This window comes from Schistocerca piceifrons, chromosome 8 (assembly GCF_021461385.2).
Source record: "Schistocerca piceifrons isolate TAMUIC-IGC-003096 chromosome 8, iqSchPice1.1, whole genome shotgun sequence".
In the NCBI taxonomy this organism is placed as follows: Eukaryota; Metazoa; Arthropoda; class Insecta; order Orthoptera; family Acrididae; genus Schistocerca; species Schistocerca piceifrons.
The window spans coordinates 156,060,728-156,086,126 of record NC_060145.1 but is presented as its reverse complement, the minus strand read 5'-3'; the positions used below and the strand labels follow the sequence as shown (position 1 = coordinate 156,086,126).

At 44.6% G+C, this 25,399-nt stretch overlaps 1 long non-coding RNA gene across 1 annotated transcript; it reads right to left on the bottom strand.

Moving 5' to 3' along the window:
- Positions 1–1,096: 1,096 nt before the first annotated feature.
- LOC124711266 lies at positions 1,097–25,399 on the bottom strand. The gene is made up of 2 exons (XR_007005450.1): positions 25,128–25,399; positions 1,097–3,760 (listed from the first exon to the last, which is right to left on the bottom strand). It is a non-coding gene; the product is annotated as an uncharacterized LOC124711266 (long non-coding RNA).

Genomic DNA, 25,399 nt, shown 5'->3' with positions numbered 1-25,399 from the left:
GGTCTGATTCAAGAGATTGAGAAGGTCCAAAGAAGAGCGGCAAGATTCTTAACTGGTATATTTAGCCATCGTGAGAGCGTTACAAATCTCATAGAAAGTTTGAAGTGGGACACACTTCCAGATAGACGGCGCGCTAAGCGGAAGGAGCTGCTCACTAAATTCCTAAATCCGATCTTCGCCGAGGATGTAGAGCATATATTATTACCACCAACTTTCAAATCGCGCAATGATCACGATTCAAAGATAAGGGAAATAAGGGCTCGTACTGAGGCGTTCAGACAGTCGTTTTTCCCTAGCGCGATCCGCGAGTGGAACAGAGGGAGAAATATGACGGCGCGAATTGTGCCCTCCGCCACACACCGCTTGGTGACTAGCTGAGTATGTATGTAGATGTAGATTGATGTTGCACTAGATCTGTCTACATGAACTCACTGCATTCGTTTAAAGTCTTAATTCTGGGCTCAAGTGACTCTGTCATCTGTATCATTATGTCTAATAAATTTCATTTCGATCGGTGCTCCCCTCTTGGTGCGCTAGTTTCAATGTTCCTGAATGTATACAGGAAACAATGACATCTAAAATTCGTAATCGAAAACAGAAAAAAAGTATTAGACATGCAATGAATGTAACACACACTGTCTTAAAGATCTCCCTTTAGTGCGGTTTGTCGTCACAAAGCGTCGAAAAATAAGACGTCGGCAGCTAAACATGCTACTTTTATATCTTGGCTTGGATTTAGCTTTTGGTATTATTTAATGGCTAGTTATGGAAAGGAAAGGATTTACAGTGTATAAACTTTTTAGAGGACCTCGGCACCATAGTTGTAGTCGATAAATGACAGCCTTCGAAAGTTTACAAACCACGAACCACACCTGTTGACTGTATGTGATGTATCTGGGCTGAAACTGATGATAGGATTAAAATAAAAGAATGTTTATGTATAAAATCACCCTGTTATTACTTAACATCACAATACATTAATTAGTTTTAAATTATTAATTTGTGTACAACTTAAAATGATGAACTATGACGACACAGAACTTTACCGATACGATGTACTTGATTATATGAGAAGATAATTAAGTATTTTGTTGCATTTCAACAGATAAGCACCAATTTTATTTATGTCTACAATGCTTTCCTTGCCCTCCTCAGAGGAAGCACAGCAGGAATAGTTCACACTTAGCCTAGTGATGCCAACACCATATACCTTACTACAGGAGAATTAGGGTTGTTAGGTAACTGACAGTTTAACAAATCGGGCGGAGGTGAATAAAGCCCATCTCGCACGGAGTCAGATTCTCTGGAAGGTTACTCGCTGGCTTGCGCGACAGCTCCTAAGCAGGGTCAATCGAACGCTACGTTGCTTCCTTGCAGGAAGTTTCGCCTGTGATTGCTCCGGTGCTATTTCTCTTGCAGGGTTCTCTGAATGCTACCCGCAATGACCAAACAGGAGTCCTGTCGGTGCCTGACGACACAGCCTGGAAGGCATTGCCTCACCGCAAGTGTGTGACCACGCTAGGAAGGTGCAAGATGGGAACATAACCTGAAAGTGCCTTTTAGTTACCGCAGGTGCCTCCACTGTGGAGCAAAGAAAGAATTAGTCCTTTAATTGATGTATGTGGAGAAGAATTGTTCTTATAGCCGAGAAAACACCCAGATGTTCTAACAAACACCTACACTTTTGCCACGGTAGAACTTGCTCCAGATCTTGCAACTTAACGCCGCGTAACAGCTTCAGCAAGAGAGTTAGCTGTCCCCACTCCTTGCTAGCCACCAGTCAAGCGCACGTACGGTATGTAGCTTTATCTCCATGGTCGTAGTATAGTACAGGGAAGCGTATTCATCTGTATCAACAATGTTGGAAGTAATGTGCTCTGTCAATAATTCAGCGTGTCTTCTGTTCGAGTTCTCTTGTGGGAACTCCCACGGATGGTCTTCTTGACTTGGTAAGCTTTCGTATTTAATGTTAGAATCACTCTATCCAACGTGCTTCATGTGAATATTCCTAGAAGAGTTACTTTGTTCTTAGGCAGCTGTTTAGTGGAGCGTGATGTCGAATAGTGTGACGAAAAAGTACTGATAAAAGCATGACAAGTCTTGTTGTATCGTGGTGCTTCCGTTATTAGTCAAACGATAAGTCCTCAAACTTGAAGTGCTATTTACTACAGATCATTTTACTGAGCTACGGTTTGAGTCTAGTTTACCCATTTGGGAGGTTAACGTGGTGTTGCATGAACCACCTAGCAAACTTGGGCGAATCATACAACGTGTCAGACGGATTAAACGATTGATGTCACCACTTTTTCCTATCTGCGAATGTCCACAGCGTCGCCTTTTAGCGAATAGGGTAAATTACAGATTTTGTGCAATGTGGGCGCTTTGGTGACGCTTCTTTCACCGCCTATATAGCTGTCAGTCACAGTATCACAGCAACAGCAGTCACTTTCCAAAAAAATTCAAAACCGATACAATGTAAAAACATATACAGCTTTGTGATTGTTGAAGTTTTCCAGGCGTGATGCACAGTCCTTACGATTTCGGGCTTGCAGCCGGATGACTTCGACAACTTGCCACTATATTTCGGCTCACAAGCATTCTGCCATCTTCAGGTGAATTTTGCACTGGAGACTGCTGGTGCGCGTCGCTGAATTTATGCTAAAGAGTGGTATACGAGCGTAGGTTTTCTCTGCTTAACAGCCTTTTGCCGAATTTAGCGCCCTCTCTCGAATATTGCTCCATATGGAGAGCGGAAACGCCTGCGGAATGATGGTCAATATCACTCCCTCTGTCGAATTTCTGGTCTCAAGAGTTGAAATTCAGTTGCCAAAATAATAAAATTAACTCTCGCTTGACGTGTCATTAGGCGTGAAATTTTGTCTTTCTGATCGGAGGAATCACCGGGTCCCAAGTCTTACCAGGTTAAAGCAGCCATCACGATTGATAAGGTCTTCCACCAAACGTATTTCTATAGATTCCTTGATAACTGAATCTCTGAACGATCTCGTGGCCAAGATCTATAGCACGTTCTATAAATTATTCTGTCACAAAAGTCTTGGCCACGACGAGATACTTCTGGGTTTAAATTATTAACGAGTCGGTATGGAAATACGGTTGGTGGAAGATCTTAATAATATTACTGGCGAATTTCAACTTGCTAAGGCTTCGGATATTTTCAGAAAGACAATGATTCACTCTTAATGACGCGTCAAGCGACAGTTAGTTTTAGGATTTTGATAACTGAACCTTAACTCTACATGCAAGCAGTTCGTGCGAGCGACATTGCGTCGATTTTAGTCATAGAGTCAGCGACATGCACCATCAGTCTCCACTGTAAAATTCACTTGAAGATGGCTGACTGGTTGTCAACCGAAATATCATGGTAAGATGTCGACGTCACCAGGCTGCAAGCGTGAAGCCCCATGGAATAAATAGACCTGTGTTTGTGACGTATTTCAGACGAGTATGAGGGCAGAGCACAGTGTCCAGGTACAGAGGGGGGCGTATCGAACGCGTTCTAGGTCGGTTCGTCGCAGCAGCGGCCGTCGCTGAGGAAGCGGAATCCCGGCGGGCAGGCGGCATCCAGCTGCTCCCTGTAGCAGGCTCCGCGGGTCTCCTGGTTGGGCACGAACCAGCAGGTGGCGGTGCGCCCGCTGGGGCCCGTCACTGAGAACTCGTACGGTTCCGAGGGCAGCTCTTCTCTGGAATCGCAGCCCACGTACGGAAAGGACACATCGGGAGGGCTCCAGCCGGACGGGTCCTGTGGACACAGAAAGGTTCCAGCTCTAACATCGCCCTCAATCAGCTCACACACAGGATCTCTCAGACCTTTTGGTCCAATAGAAACAGATGATAATGGGTCCCCCACCGAATGCACTGAGAAGACAAAACTCAGGGGACATCAATGTCCACATACACAGATGGCGGTAGTATCACGTACACAAGGTATAAAATGGCACTGCATTGACGAAACTGTCGTTTATACTCACGTGTTTCATGTGAGAAGGTTTCCGACGTGGATAAGGCTGCACGATGGGAATTAACACACTTTGAACGCGGAATGGTTGTTGGAACTAGATGCATGGGACATTCCGTTTCGGAAATCCTTAGGGAATTCAGTATTCCTAGATCTACAGTGTCAAGAGTGTGTCGAGAATACAAAATTTCAGACATCCCCTATCTCCTCGGACAACGCAGTGGCAAACTACAAAACTGGCTATTAAAATTGCTACACCAAGAAGAAATGCAGATGATAAACGGGTATTCATTGGACAAATATATTATACTAGAACTTACATGTGATTACATTTTCACGCAATTTGGGTGCATAGATCCTGAGAAATCAGTACCCAGAACAACCACCTCTGGCCATAATAACGGCCTTGATACGCCTGGGCATTGAGTCAGACAGAGCTTGGATGGCGTGTACAGGTACAGCTGCCCATGCAGCTTCATCACGATACCACAGTTCATCAAGAGTAGTTACTGGCGTATTGTGACGAGCCAGTTGCTCGGCCACCATTGACCAGACGTTTTCAATTGGTGAGAGATCTGGAGAATGTGCTGGCGATGGCGGCAGTCGAACATATTCTGTATCCAGAAAGGCCCGTACAGGACCTGCAACATGCGGTCGTGCATTATCCTGCTCAAATGTAGGGTTTCGCAGGGATCGAATGAAGGGTAGAGCCACGGGTCGTAACACATCTGAAATGTAATGTCCACTGTTCAAAGTGCCGTCAATGCGAGCAAGAGGTGACCGAGACGTGTAACCAATGGCACCCCATACCATCACGCCGGGTGCGTTCACCGCGATGTCGTCAAACACGGATGCGACCATCATGGTGCTGTGAACAGAACCTGGATTCATCCGAAAAAATGACATTTTGCCATCCGTGCACCCAAGTTCGTCGTTGAGTACACCATCGCAGGGGCTCGTGTCTGTGATGCAGCGTCAAGGGTGACCGCAACCATGGTCTCAGAGCTGATAGTCCATGCTGCTTCAAACGTCGTCGAGCTGTTCGTGCAGGTGTTTGTTGTCTTGCAAACGTCCCCATCTGTTGACTCAGGGATCGAGACGTGGCTGCACGATCCGTTACAGCTATGAGGATAAGATGCCTATCATATCGACTGCTAGTAATACGAGGACGTTGCGATCCAGCACGGCGTTCCGTATTACCTTCCTGAACCCATCGATTCCATATTCTGCTAACAGTCATTGTATCTCGACCAACGCGAGCAGCAATGTCGCGATACGATAAACCCCAATCGTGATGGGCTACAGTCCTACCTTTATCAAAGTCGGAAACGTGATAGTACGCATTTCTCCTCCTTACACGAGGCATCACAACAACGTTTCAACAGGCAACGCCGGTCAGCTGCTGTTTGTGTATGAGAAATCGGTTGGAAACTTTCCTCATGTCAGCACGTTGTAGGTGTCGGAACCGGCGCCAACCTTGTGTGAATGCTCTGAAAAGCTAATCATTTCCACATCACAGCAACTTCTTCCTGTCGGTTAAATTTCGCATCTGTAGCACGTCATCTTCGTAGAGTAGCAATTTTAATGGCCAGTAGTGTATCTTCACCCTACGACCGAGAACAGCGGCATTTGCGTAGAGATTTAAATGCTAACAGAGAAGCAACACTTCGTGAAAGAATCACAAAAATCAGTGTGGAGTGTACGACGAACGTATCTGTCAGAAGAGTGCGGCGATATTTAACGTCAGTTGGCTATAGCAGCAGACTACCGACAAGAGTGTTTTTGCAAAGAGCACGATATCGCCTGCTGGTGACCATATCGGCTTGACGCTAGACGACTGGAAAACAGTGGCCTATCAGACGAATCCCGATTCCGGTTGGTAATAGCTGATGATAGGATTCGAGTGTAGTGCAGACCCCACGAATCCATGGACCCAAGTTGTCACAAGGCACAGTAAGCCGGTGGTGCCTCCACAGTTATGTGGTCTGTGTTTACGTGGAATGGAGTGTGTCCTCTGGTCCAGCTGAATCCATCATTGACTGGAAATGGCTATGTTCGGCTACTTGCAGACCATCTGCAGCCGTTCATGGAGTGTACGTTTCCAAACAAGGACGGAACTTTAATGGATGACAATTAACCATGTCACCGGATCTCTGTTGTTCTCAAGTGGTTTGAGGAATATCCTGGACAATTCGAGCAAATGATTTGGCCACACAGATCTCCCGGCATGAATCCATTCGAGTACTTATGGAACATAACCGATAGGAAAGTTCGTGCACGAAATCCTGCATTGGTAACACTTCCGAAATTATGAACGGCTATAGAGGCGGCGTAGCTCAATATTTCTGGAGGGCGCTTCCAACGAGTTGTTGAATCCATGTCACGTTGAGTTCCCGCACTGCCTCGGGCATAACAGATCCGACACGATATTAGGACGTATCCCACGATGTGTCACCTCAGTCTATAATGAGATAGGTAACCAATAGTCCGAAATGCATATTTACTGTGTTATGGACATACAGAGCACACAAAGCATAACAACAACGAAGCTCATAGGAACTGTTCAAAGTGTCGTTCGCCAGTCTCAGTTCATGCATGGCAACGGCGCATGAAGTTCTGCTGCATTCTCTCGAAGATCCCTGGCGTCTGTCGTATCAGGAGGCAGGAAACTTGGGCCCAGCAAGCAGGTCTTCATCCGTTTCCATCGTCTTGACCTAACCCCAGAGGAAAAGGTCTATAGATGTGAGATCCACCGGTGGCGCTGGCTGTGGGACAGGAGCTCCTCTTCCAGTTCAACGATGATGGTACTTGTTGTTCAGGTGCTTGCGGACATTAACATCAAAGTGGGCTGGTGCACCGTCGTGCTGAAACCACATCCTTTTGCGGAAAACGAGAGGTACAGTCGGCGATAACTGTGGGAACACATCTCATGGACAATTCGAACGGGGAGGCAGCAAATAAGGTCCTATTTACACAGAGAATCGTTGCTGGTGGACACCGATGTGTCGAACGAGGGGTACAATCGGCGATAACTGTGGGAACACATCTCATGGACAATTCGAACGGGGAGTCAGCAAATAAGGTCCTATTTACACAGAGAATCGTTGCTGGTGGACACCGATGTGGGTGATGGGGATTGTCCTCACTCTAGACATGGCTGTTGGGCTGTTGAAAACACTATCACGGGTGAGTGAGGTCTCGTCCGTGAACAACACAAACTCTACGAAGTTGGGCACTGCAGTACGGCGGTAGGTAATCCATTGACAGAAGTGAATGCGGGGCTCAGAATCCTTTGGTCCCAGAGCTTGCACACGTTCCTTATGATGGGGGTGTAGTACCTGTTCCACCAGTACTCTACGCGGTATCCTTCGAAGTGAGCGTTTCACCGATAAGTTCAAGGGTACTTATTGTTGGGTGGTCGGTCACACGATCCAACATCATCCCCTTAAAGTCTAATGTTCGGACATGTCTTTGGCGGAACCTTTGGCCTGCTCTCTATGACGTGAACGATCCCGTCTCTCCTAAGTTGGTATCCAGGGGAGGTAAACTTCTTCCTGTTAGGATGACGCCTGTTGGGAAAGCGTTCTCTATACATTCGAGCTGCTTTAAGAGCACTACCCCTGCCACACCGCACATTAAATGCATGTCTGCAAACTGTCGCCACAGGTAACGTTCCATCTTTGACTACGTGCATTGTACACAGTGAAACACCTCTTCAAGGACATATCACAAGCTGGCACCAGGAATGTGTGCTACCGGTGCGATGCGTTCGGTCGTCACGTGATAGGCCGGCATTAACTGAGTTGTATGTGGTACGTCTGCGTGGTGGTCGGGTGTGTGCGCTGTTTGTCACCCGCTGCCTGCTTCAGAACACGGCAGACAGCCGGGACCTTTGCGAGAATGCAGAAGAACTGCGTGCGCAGTTGCAATACATGCGCTGGGACTGGCGGTGCTCACTTTGAACAATTATATGAACTGCGTTGGCAAAAATGTTCAAATGTGTGTGAATTCCTAATGGACCAAACTGCTGAGGTCATCGGTCCATAGACATATACACTATTCAAACTTACTTATGCTAAGAGCAACACAAACACCCATGCCCAAGGGAGGACTCTAAACTCCGGCGGGAGCGGCCGCGAAATCCGTGACATGGCGCCTCAAACCGGGCGGCCACTCCGCGCGGCAGCTGCGTTGTCGTTGGTATACTTTGTACTCACACAAAAATTCAATTGAAGGTGTCTGACTGAACAATCTGTGTGAATTTTCCTTGTATTCCCATTTGTTTATCGAAAACTGCGGCAAGTGGACGAGTTATGCTAGTTCGCATATCTGCACTGTTTTCTACTACCGGACATTCAATGTCAGTTTTCTGTTACATATTTAATTACGTCGTGTTTTGTTGAAAAGTACAGGGAGTGGACCAAAACACCTTCCAGCAGTCTCCGAGCAGATAAATACAAGTCCTGTATGGTTTTCAAGGGAATCTTATACTATTCGTCGTACAAAATAGTGTCAAGTCAGGTAATGATAATGGAGGCGGATAGCGATCACCGAGGTGGCTCTCCAAAGAAGACCACAAAAGCTCAACAATATTTAACTCCAGTAATTGGGGTGACTAAGGAAGATGCGATACTTCACCCCGTTGCTCAAAAAACCAGTCCACGACGAAATGAACTCTGTAAACAGGGTCCCGTGCGTCTTGGAACACAGTATCAAAATATGAAAAAAAGAAATTGCAACATGAGAAGGGCCTGATCCACCAAAATCGTCACATAATACCTGGCAATAATGTGACCTTGCAGAATACCACTGGGGAACGTGGAATACCACGATATGGCTGCCCAAATCTTCACCGAACCCCCGCCGTGTTTCAGTCAGTTTGCATTGTGTGTCTGAGATGGTATACGCCAGACGTAAACTCGGCCACAAGTTCAAAACAGTTTGAAACAAGACGCATCCGCCCAGATGAATTTCTCTCACTGCTCGGAAGACCTCTGTGACTTCAGCACCAGGTTTTAATGTTAAAGGTATTTGAATCACTGATGAGCTGTCGCAGAATTCTTGCTGTCCCTGCAATTCCATATTAACGGTGCTGAGAGTGTTTGCGAGTGCGACATTCAGCTGTCGTACTCATATATCTCCACACAATCCTCTTCAATGACTGTCCGTCACGATCACCCAGCGGAAGATGTTTTTTCGTTTCACTGCGGGTGGTATAAATTTAGATACGGTGCTTCTTGAAACACCAAACCCTTCTGCTACATTGCTAACGGAAGCACGTAACAGTGGGCGCTACCAATTTGCCCGCTTTGGAATGCACGTAGCTCCGACATAATACAATATCTTCGTAATGAAGAAAGTTACAAAAAAGGCAACCTTGCTGGTTACTGACCCCTTGGTAGCTGCAATACATTTGCTTGCCACATGTTTTGTTTTGCTTCTGGATGAAAAGTTATATGAGGTGGTCCCGATGAATGTTGTTGTCGTTGTCTTCAGTCCTGAGACTGGTTTGATGCAGCTCTCCATGCTACTCTATCCTGTGCAAGCTTCTTCATCTTCCAGTACTTACTGCAACCTACATCCTTCTGAATCTGCTTAGTGTATTCATCTCTTGGTCTCCCTCTACGATTTTTACCCTCCACGCTGCCCTCCAATGCTAAATTTGTGATCCGTTGATGCCTCATAACATGTCCTACCAACCGCTCCCTTCTTCTTGTCAAGTTGTGCCACAAACTCCTCTTCTCCCCAATTCTACTCAATACCTCCTTATTAGTTATGTGATCAACCCGTCTAATCTTCAGCATTCTTCTGTAGCACCACATTTCGAAAGCTTCTATTCTCTTCTTGTCCAAACTATTTATCGTCCATGTTTCACTTCCATACATGGCTACACTCCATACAAATACTCTCAGAAACGACTTCCTGACACTTAAATCTATACTCGATGTTTACAAATATCTCTTCTTCAGATACGCTTTCCTTGCCATTGCCAGTCTACATTTTATATCCTCTCTACTTCGACCATCATCAGTTATTTTGCTCCCCAAATAGCAAAACTCATTTACTACTTTAAGTGTCTCATTTCCTAATCTAATTCCCTCAGCGCCCCTGACATAATTCGACTACAATCCATTATCCTCGTTTTGCTTTTGTTGATGTTCATCTTATATCCTCCTTTCAAGACGCTGTCCATTCCGTTCAACTGCTCTTCCAAGTCCTTTGCTGTCTGTGACAGAATTACAATGTCATCGGCAAACCTCAACGTTTTCATTTCTTCTCCATGGACTTTAATACCTACTCCGAATTTTTCTTTTGTTTCCTTTACTGCTTCCTCAATATACAGATTGAACGACATCGGGGACAGGCTACAACCCTGTCTCACTCCCTTCCCAACCGCTGCTTCCCTTTCATGCGCCTCGACTCTTATAACTGCCATCTGGTTTCTGTACAAATTGTAAATAGCCTTTCGCTCCCTGTATTTTACCCCTGCCACCTTTAAAATTTGAAAGAGAGATACCAGTCAACATTGTCAAAAGCTTTCTCTAAGTCTACAAATGCTAGAAATGTAGGTTTGCCTTTCCTTAATCAATATTCTAAGATAAGTCGTAGGGTCAGTATTGCCTCACGTGTTCCAACATTTCTGCGGAATCCAAACTGATCTTCGCCGAGGTCGGCTTCTACCAGTTTATTCGTCTGTAAAGGATTCGCGTTAGTATTTTGCAGCTGTGACTTATTAAACTGATAGTTCGGTAATTTTCACATCTGTCAACACCTGCTTTCTTTGGGATTGGAATTATTATATTCTTCTTGAAGTCTGAGGGAATTTCGCCTGTCTCATACATCTTGCTCACCAGATGGTAGAGTTTTGTTAGGCCTGGCTCTCCCAAGGCTGTCAGTAGTTCTAATGGAATGTTGTCTACTCCCGGGGCCTTGTTTCGACTTAGGTCTTTCAGTGCTCTTTCAAACTCTTCACGCAGTATCATATCTCCCATTTCTTCTTCATCTACATCCTCTTCCATTTCCATAATATTGTCCTCAAGTACATCGCCCTTGTATAGACCCTCTATATACTCCTTCCACCTTTCTGCTTTCCCTTCTTTGCTTAGAACTGGGTGTCCATCTGAGTTCTTAATATTCATACAAGTGGCTCTCTTTTCTCCAAATGTCTCTTTAATATTCCTGTAAGCAGTATCTATCTTACGCCTAGTGAGGTAAGCCTCTACATCCTTACATTTGTCCTCTAGCCATCCCTGCTTAGCCATTTTGCACTTCCTGTCGATCTCATTTTTGGACGTTTGTATCCCTTTTTGCCTGCTTCATTTACTGCATTTTTGTATTTTCTCCTTTTATCAATTAAATTCAATATTTCTTCTGTTACCCAAGGATTTCTACTAGCCCTCGTCTTTTTACCCACTTGATCCTCTGCTGCCTTCACTACTTCATCCCTCAGAGCTACCCATTCTTCTTCTACTGTATTTCTTTCCCCCATTCCTGTCATTGTTCCCTTATGCTCTCCCTGAAACTCTGTACAATCTCTGGTTTTTTCAGTTTATCCAGGTCCCATCTCCTTAGATTCCCACCTTTTGCAGTTTCTTCAGTTTTAATCTACAGTTCCTAACCAATAGATTGTGGTCAGAGTCCACATCTGCCCCTGGAAATGTCTTACAATTTAAAACCTGGTTCCTAAATCTCACACACACACACACACACACACACACACACACACACACACATACATACATACACGCACACACACAAAACATGTACATCTACATCTACATGGTTACTCTGCAATTCACACCTAAGTGCCTGGCTGAGGGTTCATAGTACCATTTGCATACTACTTCGCTACCATTCCAGTCTCGAATGGCGCGTGGGAAAAAGGAACACCTAAATTTTTTCGTTCGAGTTCTGATTTCTCGTATTTTATTATGATGATCATTTCTCCCTACGCAGGTGGGTGTCAACAAAATATTTTCGCATTCGGAAGAGAAAGTTGGTGATTGAAATTTCGTAAATAGATCTCACCGCAAAGAAAACCGCCTCTGTTTCAGTGACTGCTACCAGAACTCGCGTATCATATCAGTGACACTCTCGCCCCTATTCCGCGATAACACGAAACGAGTTGCCCTTCTCTGCACTTTTTCGATATCCTCCGTCAATCGTACCTGGTCCCACACCGCGCAGCAGTATTCCAGCAGAGGACGGGCAAGTGTGATGTAGGCCGTCTCTGTAGTGGATTTGTCGCATCTTCTAAGTGTTCTGCCAACAAAGTGCAATCTTTGTTTCGCTTTCCCCACAATATTATCTATGTGGTCTTTCCAATTAAGTTGCTCGTAATTGTAATTCCAAGGTATTTAGTCGAATTGACAGCCCTTAGATTTGTGTGATTTATCGTATACACAAAATTTATCGGATTTCTTTTAGTACACATGTGGATGACCTCGCACTTCTCTTTGTTTAGTGTCAATTGGCACTTTTCGCACCATACAGAAATTCTCTCTAGATAATTTTGTAATTGGAATTAATCGTCTGATATTTTACTAGACGGTAAATTACCGCGTCATCTGCAAACAATCTAAGGGGGCTGCTCAGATTATCACCTAAATCATTTATGTAAATCAGTAGCAGCAGAGGGCCTATGACACTACCTTGCGTAACGACAGATATCACTTATGTTCTACTCTTACTCCTTGATTTACCGTCTATCACTACGAACTGTGACCTCTCTGAGAGGAAATCACGAATCCAGTCACACAACTGACACGATACTCCATATGCACGCAATTTGATTCATAGTCGCTTGTGAGGATCGGTATCAAAAGCCTTCTGGAATTCCAGGAATATGGAATCGATCTGAGATCCCTTGTCGATAGCACTCGTCTGCGCGCTACTTAATGCGTTCAGAAACGTCGACTGCGGAATATACAGATAATGGGCAAACTAATATATGCCGTAATTTTTTTATTTGGCCAACAGATAAATTAATCTAAATTTTTTTGTATGAACAATATAATACACACTCTACGATAAAAGTATGCACCCTCACGTAATGCAGAACTGAGTGTCAATGTAAAAGAAGACGTGGAGTATTGCGTTGGTAGTAAAGAAACAGTAACAGCAGAGTGAAAATGTCAGGTGAGCTCAATAACTTCGAACGTGGACTACTCACTGGATATCACATGAGTAACGAATTTATCAGGGACATTTTAACCCTTCTAAAGCTGTCCTGCCTCAATCCACTGTTGATGATGTGATTGGAAGTGGAAACAAAAAGCTACCACAGCTAAATCAAGACCAGGGAGACATTATGTACTGATGGATAACGACGATCCAGCATTGCGGATGTTTTTTGGAAAAAATTGCATTAAATTAATAAAAGGAATCACTTGTCAGTTCCAAAATGCCAAAAACCATATAGGTTGGTTAGGCTGTTGTCCGTTATTGCGTTTTTTTGTTGTTTTTTTTTCATCAGCTTCTGATTGGTTTGAAGCGGCCCGCCACGAATTCGTCTCCCTTTCCAACCTCTTCATCCTAGGGTAATACATGCAACGTAAGTCCTCAATTATTTCCTGGATGTATTCCAATCTCGGCCTTCCTCTACAGTTTTGGCCCTCTACGGCTCCCTCTACTACCATGGAAGTCATTCACTGGTATTTTAACAGGTATCCTATCATCCTGCCCCTTCTCCTTGTCAGTGTTTCCCACGTATTCCTGCCCTGAACCTCCTCATTTTTTATCTTATCAGTTCACCTAATTTTCAACATTTGTCTATTGCAACACATCTCAAATGCTCCGATTCTCTTCCGTTCCGGTTTTCCCACAGTCCATGTTTCACTCCCGTACAATGCTGTGCACCAAGCGTATATTCTCAGAAATTTCTTCCTTAAATTAAGGCCTATGTTTAATACTAGTACACTTCTATTAGCCAGGAATGCCCTTTCTGCCAGTGCTAGTCTGCTTTTGATGTGCTCCGTCCGTCACTGGTTATTTCGCTGCCTAGGTGGTAGAATTCCTTGACTTCATCTACTTCGTGATCAGCAATCCTGATGTTAAGTTTCTCGCTGTTCGCATTTCTGCTGCTTCCCATTACTTTCGTCTTTCTTCGATTTACTCATTACATATTCTGTACTCATTACATTGTTAATTCTATTCAACTGATCACGTAATTCTTCTTCACTTTCACACAGGATAGTAATGTCATCAGCGAATCGTATCATTAATATCCTTTGGCCTTGAATTTTAATCCTACTCCTGAACGTTTCTTTTATTTCCATCATTGCTTCTTCGATGTACAGATTGAACTGTGGGGGCAAAAGACACTACTACCCGTCTTTCCCTGTACCTTACCCTATTTATCTCAGAATCTCGAACATCTTGCACAATTTTACATTGTCAGACGCTTTTCCCAGGTCGGCAAATCCTATGAACGTGTCTTGATTTTTCTTTAGTCTTGGTCCCATTATTAACCCCAACATCAGAATTGCCTCTCTGGTGTCTTTACCTTTCCAACAGCCAAACTGATCGTCATCTAGCGCATCCTCAATTTTCTTTTCCATTCTTCTGTATATTATTCTTGTAAGCAACTTGGATGCATATGCTGTTAAGCTGATTGTGCGGTAATTCTCGCACTTGTCAGCTCTTGTCGTCTTCGGAATTGTGTGGATGATGCTTTTCCGAAAGTCCGATGGTATGTCGCCAGACCCAAACATTCTACACACCAACGGGAATAGTCGTTTTGTTGCCACTTCTCCCAACGATTTCAGAAATTCTGATTATATGTTATTTATCGCTTCTGTCTTATTTGATCTTAAGGCCTCCAAAGCTCTCGTAAATTCTGATCCTAATACTGGATCCCCTATCTCTTCAAAATGGACTCCTGCTTCCTCTTCTATCACATTAGACAAATCTTCCCTCCTCAAAGAGACCTTCAATGTACTCTTTCCACCTATCCGCTGTCTCCTCTGCATTTAACTGTGGAATTCCCGTTGCACTCTTGATGCTATTTTCACTTTCCTACATGCTGAGTCAGTCCTTCGACAATAATTTCATTTTCGATTTCATCGCACTTTTTCTGCCGCCATTCCGTCTTAGCTTTCCTGCATTTTCTGTTGATTTCATTCATCAGTGACTTGTATTTAAGTACTCCTGAATTTTCTGGAACATTTTTGTGCTTCCCTTGCTGCGCTTAAGAAAACGCTAAATGCGGATGGTTATTTGAACACCTCTTACAGCATTGTGTAAATTGTGTAGAAGAGGAACAATTCGGAGACGGTAATTGTATCAACATGAAAATACTCCCTGTTGTAAAGCAGCATCTGTGACGCAATAGCCTGTGGGCAATAACGTTCCTGAAGTGGGCTGGCGTGCCCAGAGTGCTGATCTGAGGCCGATGGAACGCCTTTCGGGTGAGTTAGAACGTCGACTTCATTACAAACCGCAGCGTCCAGTGTCCCGATTCGTTCTCTAGTTTCCGATCTTGAGAAAGAACTGGTTGCTATTTCTCCACAGACATTCCGACACCTCGTTGCAAGTGTTCTCAAAAGAGTTCAAGACGTCGTAAAGATTAGGGTGGGCACATCTCACATTAATGTGCACTAAGAGGTGTCGGGACACTTTTGATCAGACAGTATACACCTGGATGGGAAACTTAATGGCTCGTGTTGACAATAAGCATTGGATACATGTCAGGAAAAGTGTGCCACATTCGGTCGACGACATTCGGTAAGCAGATCTTTTGGTGAAGTCTGGAGGAAGTACGATGTTTCCAAAGCTACAACCATGTTCCTCTTAGTTCACAAGTGGAATCATTCCATTTCACATTCATTATCACGATGGAAATGCGTGCTTGTTTAGACTGAGTTGATCCGTGAAATCTTTATAATGTGGTCAATTTTGTGCCAGTTAGTTTTATTTTCTATTGATTTGTGCTTCTAAAAATACTTCCATTAGCTTATGTTCCCTACAACTGATCATGAGTGAGTGAATATGAGTGTGTCTGGAATTCCAGTGTTCCGATGGGCAACCACAGTTAGTGTGTGTGTAGTGTGCAGTTACTGGCAATCTAACCCGGTTGGGTAGTTTAGCACTGAGCGAAAATTGAGGGTAGAGCCAAAGATAAACTTTAGGTTCAAACTTTGTCGCGTGGTAATGGGTCAGACTACGGATCTCACTCCCCCTCCACTAGGTTTGAAAGCCATCGCCACTCGGACGACATCTGCGTAAGAGAATGGTGACGCTCTTCTGAGCTCGCTCGTTCAACTGTGGATACAGGTATTTCAGTGCGTTAATTTGACTTGTAGGAGTTTTTAATCTGTTCTGTTTAATAATGAGTTATATTAGGCTGCAGTGTCTACGTTCAGTATTATAGTACTCTCATTTCATTTCGTGCATGAGATAACTTGATGGTCATCGCTTTGTTCGGACTTGAGCTATCACCCCGCGTAGCCAGAGTCCGGTGCTTTAAGCACTGTGGGCTCTATCTTTTATTAAATGTGTTTGCTTAGTAATCTATGTATCGTGTGGAGGATTTTGTGTGGAGTAAAACTATTTTTAATTGGTCACTCTTTGTGTTTAACATCGATTCGGTTGTCCATCAGGACTCCACGTGTTCGCGGTTTCGCAGATTATGAAGAACATTACTATGCACTTTTTAGTGTGTGAGATTCTGTCCCGAACGAACTCCTATATCCAGGGAGAAAAACTGTACGTTATTCGTTAACGACCTTTCTGATGTTTAATAAAATGCTTGACCTTATGTGTATTTGAGATAATGACAGGTTCAAATGGTTCAAATGGCTCTGAGCACTATGGGATTTAACATCTATGGTCATCAGTCCCCTAGAACTTAGAACTACTTAAACCTAACTAACCTAAGGACAGCACACAACACCCAGCCATCACGAGGCAGAGAAAATCCCTGACCCCGCCGGGAATCGAACCCGGGAACCCGGGCGTGGGAAGCGAGAACGCTACCGCACGACCACGAGATGCGGGCGATAATGGCAGGTACTGATCTCTCTATTCGCTCTCTGGTTGCCTTAGTAGTGGTAGTAGGGGTAGAATAAATCGTTGCGTGCCTTTCCATTGTAAGAATTTAATTGAAAGGACGTGATGTTTTTTGCATCCTAGTTTGGGACGTTGGTATTTCTGATGCGATCTGAATCCAGCCTCAATGATCCTTGAAGCCATACCCCCCCCCCCCCCCCCTAATTTCGTATTAAATGACTACTATGTAATCATCATTTACTTTTATCTGCTCTTATGTGTACCGTGAATTTTGGTTAGTTAATGTACTTCAGTATTGGTGACAATTCCGTATGTTTACGTAAACGAATCCTCACCGCTCCTGACGAAAGGATCGCCCTGACTCCGTAAAGAATTTGCCACCACCGATTCCGCTGTCCAATTTGACACATGTACTTACTTCTGAATGATCAATATGCAGGCTGTATTAGAACAGATCAAAAGACAGAAATCAGCGGAATGAGAACCCCCTTATTCAGCAACTAGGTTCGTGTGTTTATTAATAATAGAGGACGTACTAAAATAGATGTCATACCTGTCACGTGCCGACACTGATCGGGAACTGTCATGAACAGTGGTCGCTAATATTCACAATTGCTTGCTCCGCTATTTCAAGGTTACTTCTCAACCACGATGTTATTGCACTTGGCTCCTCTCGTGAACACGTGGTGACATTGCAGTGAACAAGTACGCCTCAAACTGTCAAAGCTTTCAGATTAGTTGTGCATATACTATCAATCCCGATTACACGCTGACTCATTGTAAGCTGACCGAAACGCCCTTACTCCCCTATGCAATAATATTGTGGTGCACTAATGCAGTTCTCACAACTCATACGAATATCGGTGCGTGCAAACAAGCCTAGCAAGGATAAGTGTAACTACTTCTCTGGCCACAAGGAGGGTTGGTTTCGCCTTGCGTTTAGCGCCGATGGCAGTAGTGGTGTTGATCGGCAGTATCGTTGGCGTGCCGTCGTAATTAGCGATTGTACGGATCGGTTGCAAGGATTTGACCTTGTGATGATTCGGCTGCGGGTGAAAACGAAGTTGGTTGAGCGAAATGGCAAATGGTTCAGTTTCACAAGCTGTAAACACGACATTGTGTTACGTGTTAATGCTAGAATTGAAAAAAAATGTAATTATTGGTAACTTATGTAATCAATATTACAGTAATTATGTGATATTCATAACATTAATGATATTTTAAAAATGATCAAAACACAATCGAACCCTACTTTTTTTTACTCCTCAGAAAATTTAATTTTACCTCCCAGGTGTGATTACCCCAGGCTGGAAACAACTACAATAAAGATTGGGTGAACGGCCGAATTTCCTGTGGCGGGCCTCGGCCCCTGGAACCTTTCTGTATTGTTTGGTCGTTTACCGATCGGTTCGGTAGTTGAGCGCACCGAGTGGTAGAGTTAACGCAACCCAGCCTCCGTACACTTCCATAAGCCATTCAGTGTACTCATGCGGTGTTGTCTCCCCTAGCAAATCAAAGACACGTGAACACAACTACAGGGGTGCTTGCCCCAAGACTGCACTCCTGGCATGGCGCACCACAGCGCATGCAGTGCCCCAAACGCGAAGCCGCCAGCCTACACAACTATCAGGCACGTAATCCCGTTATTGCTTCCGGAAAATGTTTTCACAGTTGAAGTGGTGGAAGAAAATGAGAAGGTTGGTACCTTCACTTCCCAGTATCACCTAAATAGCTGTTGTTGTTTATGTGTGCTACGTCTGCCTGCTTATGCCAGCACAGTAGCTCAATGTGTTCGGTCAGAGGGTTATCTGCCCTCTGTACTAAAGAAACTGAGTCAACGGCTCACCACTGAACTTGAACGGCTGTCATGGGACATCCGCACCGAACAAATGCAGCGAACAAAAAGAAAAAAAAGAAAAAGAAAAGGAAAAGCTGAGTGGTTACGTGCTTGCTTCCCATGCAGTGGGGCCAGTTTCGATTCCTGGCTGGGTTGGAGATTTTCTCCGCTCGTGGAGTGGGTGCTGTGTTGTCCTCATTATCATTTCATACTCATCAACGGCACGCAAGTCGCCCCACCCAATGTTGCATCGACTGAAATAAGACTTGCACTCGGCGGCCGATCTTCCCCGGACGGGGACTCCCGAGCAAACATGCTACACGCTCATTTCTCAATTCCATGTGTGTTATATTTGAAATGAAGCCGGGATGCAGTATGATACTTTACTACTGACAGAATTCGACTAGTGTGTCTGGCCTTCCTTGGAATAACTACGCAAAATTTGATGCCCGATAAGGATTGTTCGACTGAGTTAGTCATTTCAGGACTTGCTAAACAAATGTACCTTCAGGTGAAAAGGTTTGGCTGCAGCTCTTTGATGGACTCTCACGCCGCAGTTCCACAACCACATTGATGGATTCTCACGTACGGCCGCAGTTCCACAACCAAATTAAGGGCTACCTTCCTGATTACGCAGTACCTCGCCACAAAGTTGCTCTTGCGCATTTCAAAAGAGTTCGCCTCGTCCTGCAGATTATTTTGACAAGTCGCATGGTCCTTAACAGTACCATGCACACCGTTCCATTTCCATGATTCTCGGCTGAAATGCATTCATAATAACCTTTACGAACTCACTTTCCACTTGGGTATCTCTCGGTAATTCATCAATAAAACATAATCCGTACATCCAAAACTAAAAGTCGCTCATTATTTCTATAACTGCAAATTGCTTTCACACTCAAGGCACACTGAAACGACCGAATGATCTTACCGACACCTCATCTCCTCCTGGCACAGTAGACGAAAAATCAGCAAGCAGACGAATTAGTAACAGACCGCAGTAGCATACAGAATTGCAACTTCGGCTACTGAACCCAGAATGACGTCACTACCGAGGCTGACCTACGGAATTGAACGGTATGGACGATACAGAGTAGGGCTACAGCTACTGGAGTGGCAGATCGGGTGTATTCTCCGACTGATACATTAGAAGTACATTAGAAACTAAATACGAGGGGACTTCAAAAAGTAAGTTACAAATTATTACGGCAGGGCAGGTGACTTTTACTGACTGCTGCAATACGCTTCACAGTGACACAAATACATGATATTTTCTTTCCAGCATAGTCACCAAGTTTCTGTCATCGGTAATCAGAACGATTTACCAACCGTTCAATTCCTCCTCGGTCACGGAGCCATTCGAGAACTGCTATATGAGCGTCCTCATCACTGGAAAATCTTTCTCCCCGGACGTTGTTTCAGCTTCCCGACAAGCTGGAAATCGTACATTGGAAGATCTGGACGCTATGGAGGATCAGCATCACCATCGTCTTTGGGGCCTTGGTGAAACTGTTGGCACCATTTCATGATAGATGGACGCGACATTGCTTTTGGTCCATATATCGCCAGTATTTCACGGTAAATCCGTGTGCGGTTTAGAAGTTTTGCCCACAATAACCGCACTGATACGCGTACTTCAACTTTGAAATACGTTTTAATTTCCAGCATAATTTCAGTCCTTCACTGTGAAGCATGTGTTATCCATTCAGGAGTAGAAGTTGTAAGTAGGCTGTTTATGTTTTCTTATTGGCAACGTTACGTAGCGCTCAATATGAAAATCACTGGCTGTGCTGTGTGCAGTCTGTGGCTAGTTTGCATTGTTGTCTGCCATTGTAGTGTTGGGCAGCGGCAGCTGGCTGTGAACAGCGCGTAGCGTTGCGCAGTTGGAGGTGAGCCGCCAGCAGTGGTGGATGTGGGGAGAGAGATGGCGGAGGTTTGCAGTTTGTCATGAACTGATATATATATATTATGATTTGTGATGATATTAAGGTAAATACATTGTTTGCTCTCTATTAATATCTTTCATTTGCTAACTACCCCTATCAGTAGTTAGTGCCTTCAGTAGTTTGAATCTTTTATTTAGCTGGTAGTAGTGGCGCTCGCTGTATTGCAGTAGCTTGAGCAGCGAAGATTTTTGTGAGGTAAGTGATTTGTGAAAGGTATAGTTTAATGTTTGTCAGGGCCATTCTTTAATAGGGAGTTTTGAAAGTCAGATTGCGTTGCGCTAAAAATATTGTGTGTCAGTTTAAGGACAGTCATGTATAATTGTTCTAAGGGGACGTTTCAAAGTGTCTCGTCAGGGAACCTGGAACATGTACACATGTACTCTCTTTTGACAATACGCCACTCTCGTTGTACAGCGGTCTTAGCTAGGGCCAACATGAGTAACTTAGTCTGAAGCCCCTACGTACCTCGTTATTGACTGCCAATTTTCTTTTTTGTTTAAGCTGTATAAAGTTATGATTGTTTTGTCAGTTGCGCTCGACTCCTTCCATGAAGTCGAGAGTTGTCTTTAGGCCTTGTTGTTTAACATACCGTTCTCACATTAACATGGATCAGTGAGATGAATATCACAAGTTTTACTTTGCGACGATTCTGTCTTACATACCGAGGACTGGGGCCGTGGCGCATCCTGCAGAAACTGGTAGTTCTCAGGGTTGCAACCAGTCTGTGTCCACGGGTGGCGAGTTTTCTGTGTGAGTGATAACTAATCGACCTTAGGCCGCAGTTCGTCACTGGAGACCGGCAGCTGGTTACAGAAAATGCGCGTTCCTTTCGTCAGTAACTTTCTAGTTACGCCCGTGAATGCGTTATCTTGTTGAATCTGGGGCAATACAATACCCAAAACAGATCCCGACTGCCGAACTATTGGCTTGGGGCCCCTTTGTTCAATAGAATCGAGACACTGAAACACATTCGCTTTCTCGCGAACGTCTATGAAACTGCGTACATGCGCGCCATGCTTGACATGTCACCTTAAAGACTATCCGACTCTGGACGACTGTCTGTTGGAGCGGTGCATCTTTGCCAAGGAGTTGGCTAGTATCTCTTAGTGGTACGCGTAACCCTTAACTGCTGCCAGTCAGAGCAGTGGCCGCATATATTTCGGTTGGGAAGCTTCATGGAGCTACACAGAATGCACTCTTGCTCCTGGCAGTACATCGAGCAGACTTGATGTAGACACATTTCATGTCTTGCAGAGATAAGCGCATTCAACAGACAACTTTCACCAGTATGGTGAAATTGCAGGAAGAGACAAGTACTCCAGCTGCATACACGTGGTAGAAATTCTACATGTGCTTTAATACTGTTCGGAATTGTGTTGCTTTCCGTATTGCATTTTTCATTCTAACTTTCTATGGGGAGCGTAGTGCCTTAGTTCTGTCTTTTAATACCATCAGACCACTTGGTGTTCAGTTCCCATTTCTACTATAACAATCCATGCATTCAAGTGTCATAAAAACAGATTCTGTCACTCGAAAGAATATATTCAAAAAAGACTTGGAAACTTATGTTGAATTTTCTTTGTGGTATGGCGGCTGGTGGGGATGTTAAATGTTTTGACCTGATACTTGTATTTGTCCATTACGAATAAATTTGTAGATGTTGCTTTTTTGAAACATTTATTGTATATCTGATATGTTTGATCTTTCTGAATTTATTATCTTGGACCTCTTCTTTTGTTGAAAAGTTTTACTAGGTGTTCCAAATCTCTAGATGCGGACACTTAAAATTTGGCTCAGGAAATCGTGTCCCATTGACTTTCCGTGGATAAAAGGCGGCAAAAATACACAGCGCTTGACTTCCGTGGAAGTATTACAGCACTACAAGTAAGACTACATAATGCAGTACTTCGAGACACTCGCCAGCAGAGACAGCGCCATCAGGATTTATTTCTTGCAACACACCACTTCGTAGATTTACAGGTTCTTCGACAGCATAGGTCACAAATGACAAAGATGTTTGTCCTGCAGACACTGAACTTACTACACGTGAAGCACTCTATTACCATATTTACAGCCGATGTTTTAATTTAAATTTTGTCTGCGTTACTTCCGAGTATCCTACCCCTTTCGTTGCACTTTGCGAACTTTTGTCACCTTCGGAACTTCATCACAACAGTCAAATCGTGTTATTAATGGGTGATGTTCAGTATTTGGAAATATACAGGGCGTTCCTTTTAACTGGTGACATTGAAATATCTCGAAAACTACACTTCGTATCAATAAAAGGTAATACTGGAATTTCTTTGTCTGCGAGGGGACATCCGTTGGTAGCACACTGAACCCTCCACCCCACCCCGTTGCAAATGGGTTCCATAATTAGAAGTGATGAAATGCTGCCCTGTCTTATCCTCGCAGAATGGAACTGGGGTCCCAAGTGCCGTTGTATATTCAAAGATCATTGAGTAGCATGTCGCAAATTGCGATTGTCTACCGATTTCTATTCCTCCGATTACAGAGCCATCTGTGACGAAATGAAGAAAATGCTTCAGGCAAAACGTATGTTGATTTTGCTTTAGAATCGTAATCTGCAGTAAAAAATGGGGGTTCCCATTGAAGATTTCAAAGTTGACCCCCGCCACCCACGCGCGGGGTAGGGTGACGGGTTTAGTGTGGTATCCTTGGATGTCCCCTTCCGAGACAAACAAATTGAATTACAACTTTGTTTGATACGATGTGTAGTTTTCGAGATATTTCAACGTCTCCAGTTAAAATGTACACCCTGTATTTACGGGCGGAAACCAGGTTCAAAATCTGACATGAAGTTACAGGTTCACTTTTAAAAAGAGTGGCAGGCTTATGTCATTAACATACCAAAATTGTAGTGTTACAAGACGATGGGTCGAATTGTGACAGGAGCAGGTTACATTAATTTCTGAAGTGCAGTAGAGGTGAAGGAAGAAGAAAGTGATGGTGTTTACAGAAAGCTTCATACTGTAAGTGTCATCGAGTTTAGATGATATGCTCCGAGGGTGAGTCAAATGAAAATCCTAAATACTTTTTAAATATTATTTATTGTGCAGAAGTGGTACAAAGCTGTATCACTTTTCAACGTAATCTCCCCCAGCACTTACAAAGTGCATCAACTTCTTCAGAAAAAAAATTCTTTTGGTAGTTGACGCAACCACTCATGTGCCGCGTGGCGTACCTCTTCATCAGAACGGAACTTCTTTCCTCCCATTGCGGTCTGGTGAGTATGGTGGATGAGGAAGACACAAAAATGCAGGTCTATGATTGTTACAACTTGCAATTGTTGTACGGTCAGTATAGGGCCTTGCATTGTCATGTTGCAAAAGGACACCTGCTGATAGCAGTCCACGTCGTTTTGATTTGATTGCAGGCCGCAGATGGTTTTTAAGGAGATCTGTTTATGATGCACTGGTGACAGTGGTCCCTGTAGGTATGTAATGCTCCAAAATGACGTCTTTTCCGTCTCAAGAGAGAGTCAGCATAACCTTCCCTGCTGACGGTTCTGTTCGAAACTCCCTTGATTTTGGTGATGAGGAACGGCGCCATTCCTTGCTCGCTCTCTTCGTTTCTGGTTGGTGGAAGTGAACCCAGGTTTCGTCCCCAGTAACGATTCCTGCAAGGAAGCCATCACTTTCTCGTTCAAGGCGCCGAAGAAGTTCTTCACAAGCAACAACACGTCGTTCTCTCATTTCAGGAGTCAGCTGCCGTGGCACCCATCTTGCAGACACTTTGTGAAACTGGAGCACATCATGCACAATGTGGTGTGCTGACCCGTGACTAATCTCTAAACGTGCTGCAGTGTCATTCAGTGTCACTCGGCGGTTTTCCTTCAGTATGGCTTCAACTGCTGCAATGTTCTGTGGAGTCACAACTCGTTGTGCCTGACCTGGACGAGGAGCATCTTCCACTGAAGTCACACCATTCGCGAAATTCCTACTCCATTCGTAGACTTGCTGCTGTGACAATCATGCATCACCGTACTGAACCTTCGATCGTCGATGAATTTCAACAGGTTTCACACCTTCACTACGCAAAAATGGAATAACAGAACGCTGTTCTTCCCTGGTGCAAGTCGCAAGTGGGGCGGCCATCATTATACTGATACTGCGACGGTATGTGCGCATCTGCACTACGCTGCCTCCTACAGGCCATTCTGCGCGCTGTTTGTAGCACGCTTACCAACTTACAGGATAACGGCGCGAAATTTCGATTTGTTATTAGAAATTTAAGGTTTTCATTTGACTCACCCTCGTACTTAGGGACAGGCACGAATAATTTTGCCCTCTGAGCGCGTAGGTTAGGGGTGGGTACGCATTCGCTATCGGCGACTTACGTAGTCGCTGACGGTGACGTCGACGCGGCGGGCGAGTGCGTCGAGCAGGGCGTGCGTGGAGACGCCGCGCAGCCAGGCGTCCCAGTCGAGGCGGAACTGGCAGACGAGCGGCACGTCTGCGAGGCGGTGGGCGCGGAACGCGGGCTCGAAGAAGTCGGCGTCGCCCTGCTGGGGGGCCGGCTCCTCCAGGGGGCGGCACACCGCGTCCGGCAGACCGCGCAGCCCCACCACCAGCGCGCCCGTGTGCGGGGGGCGGCCGGGCGAGGGGGGCG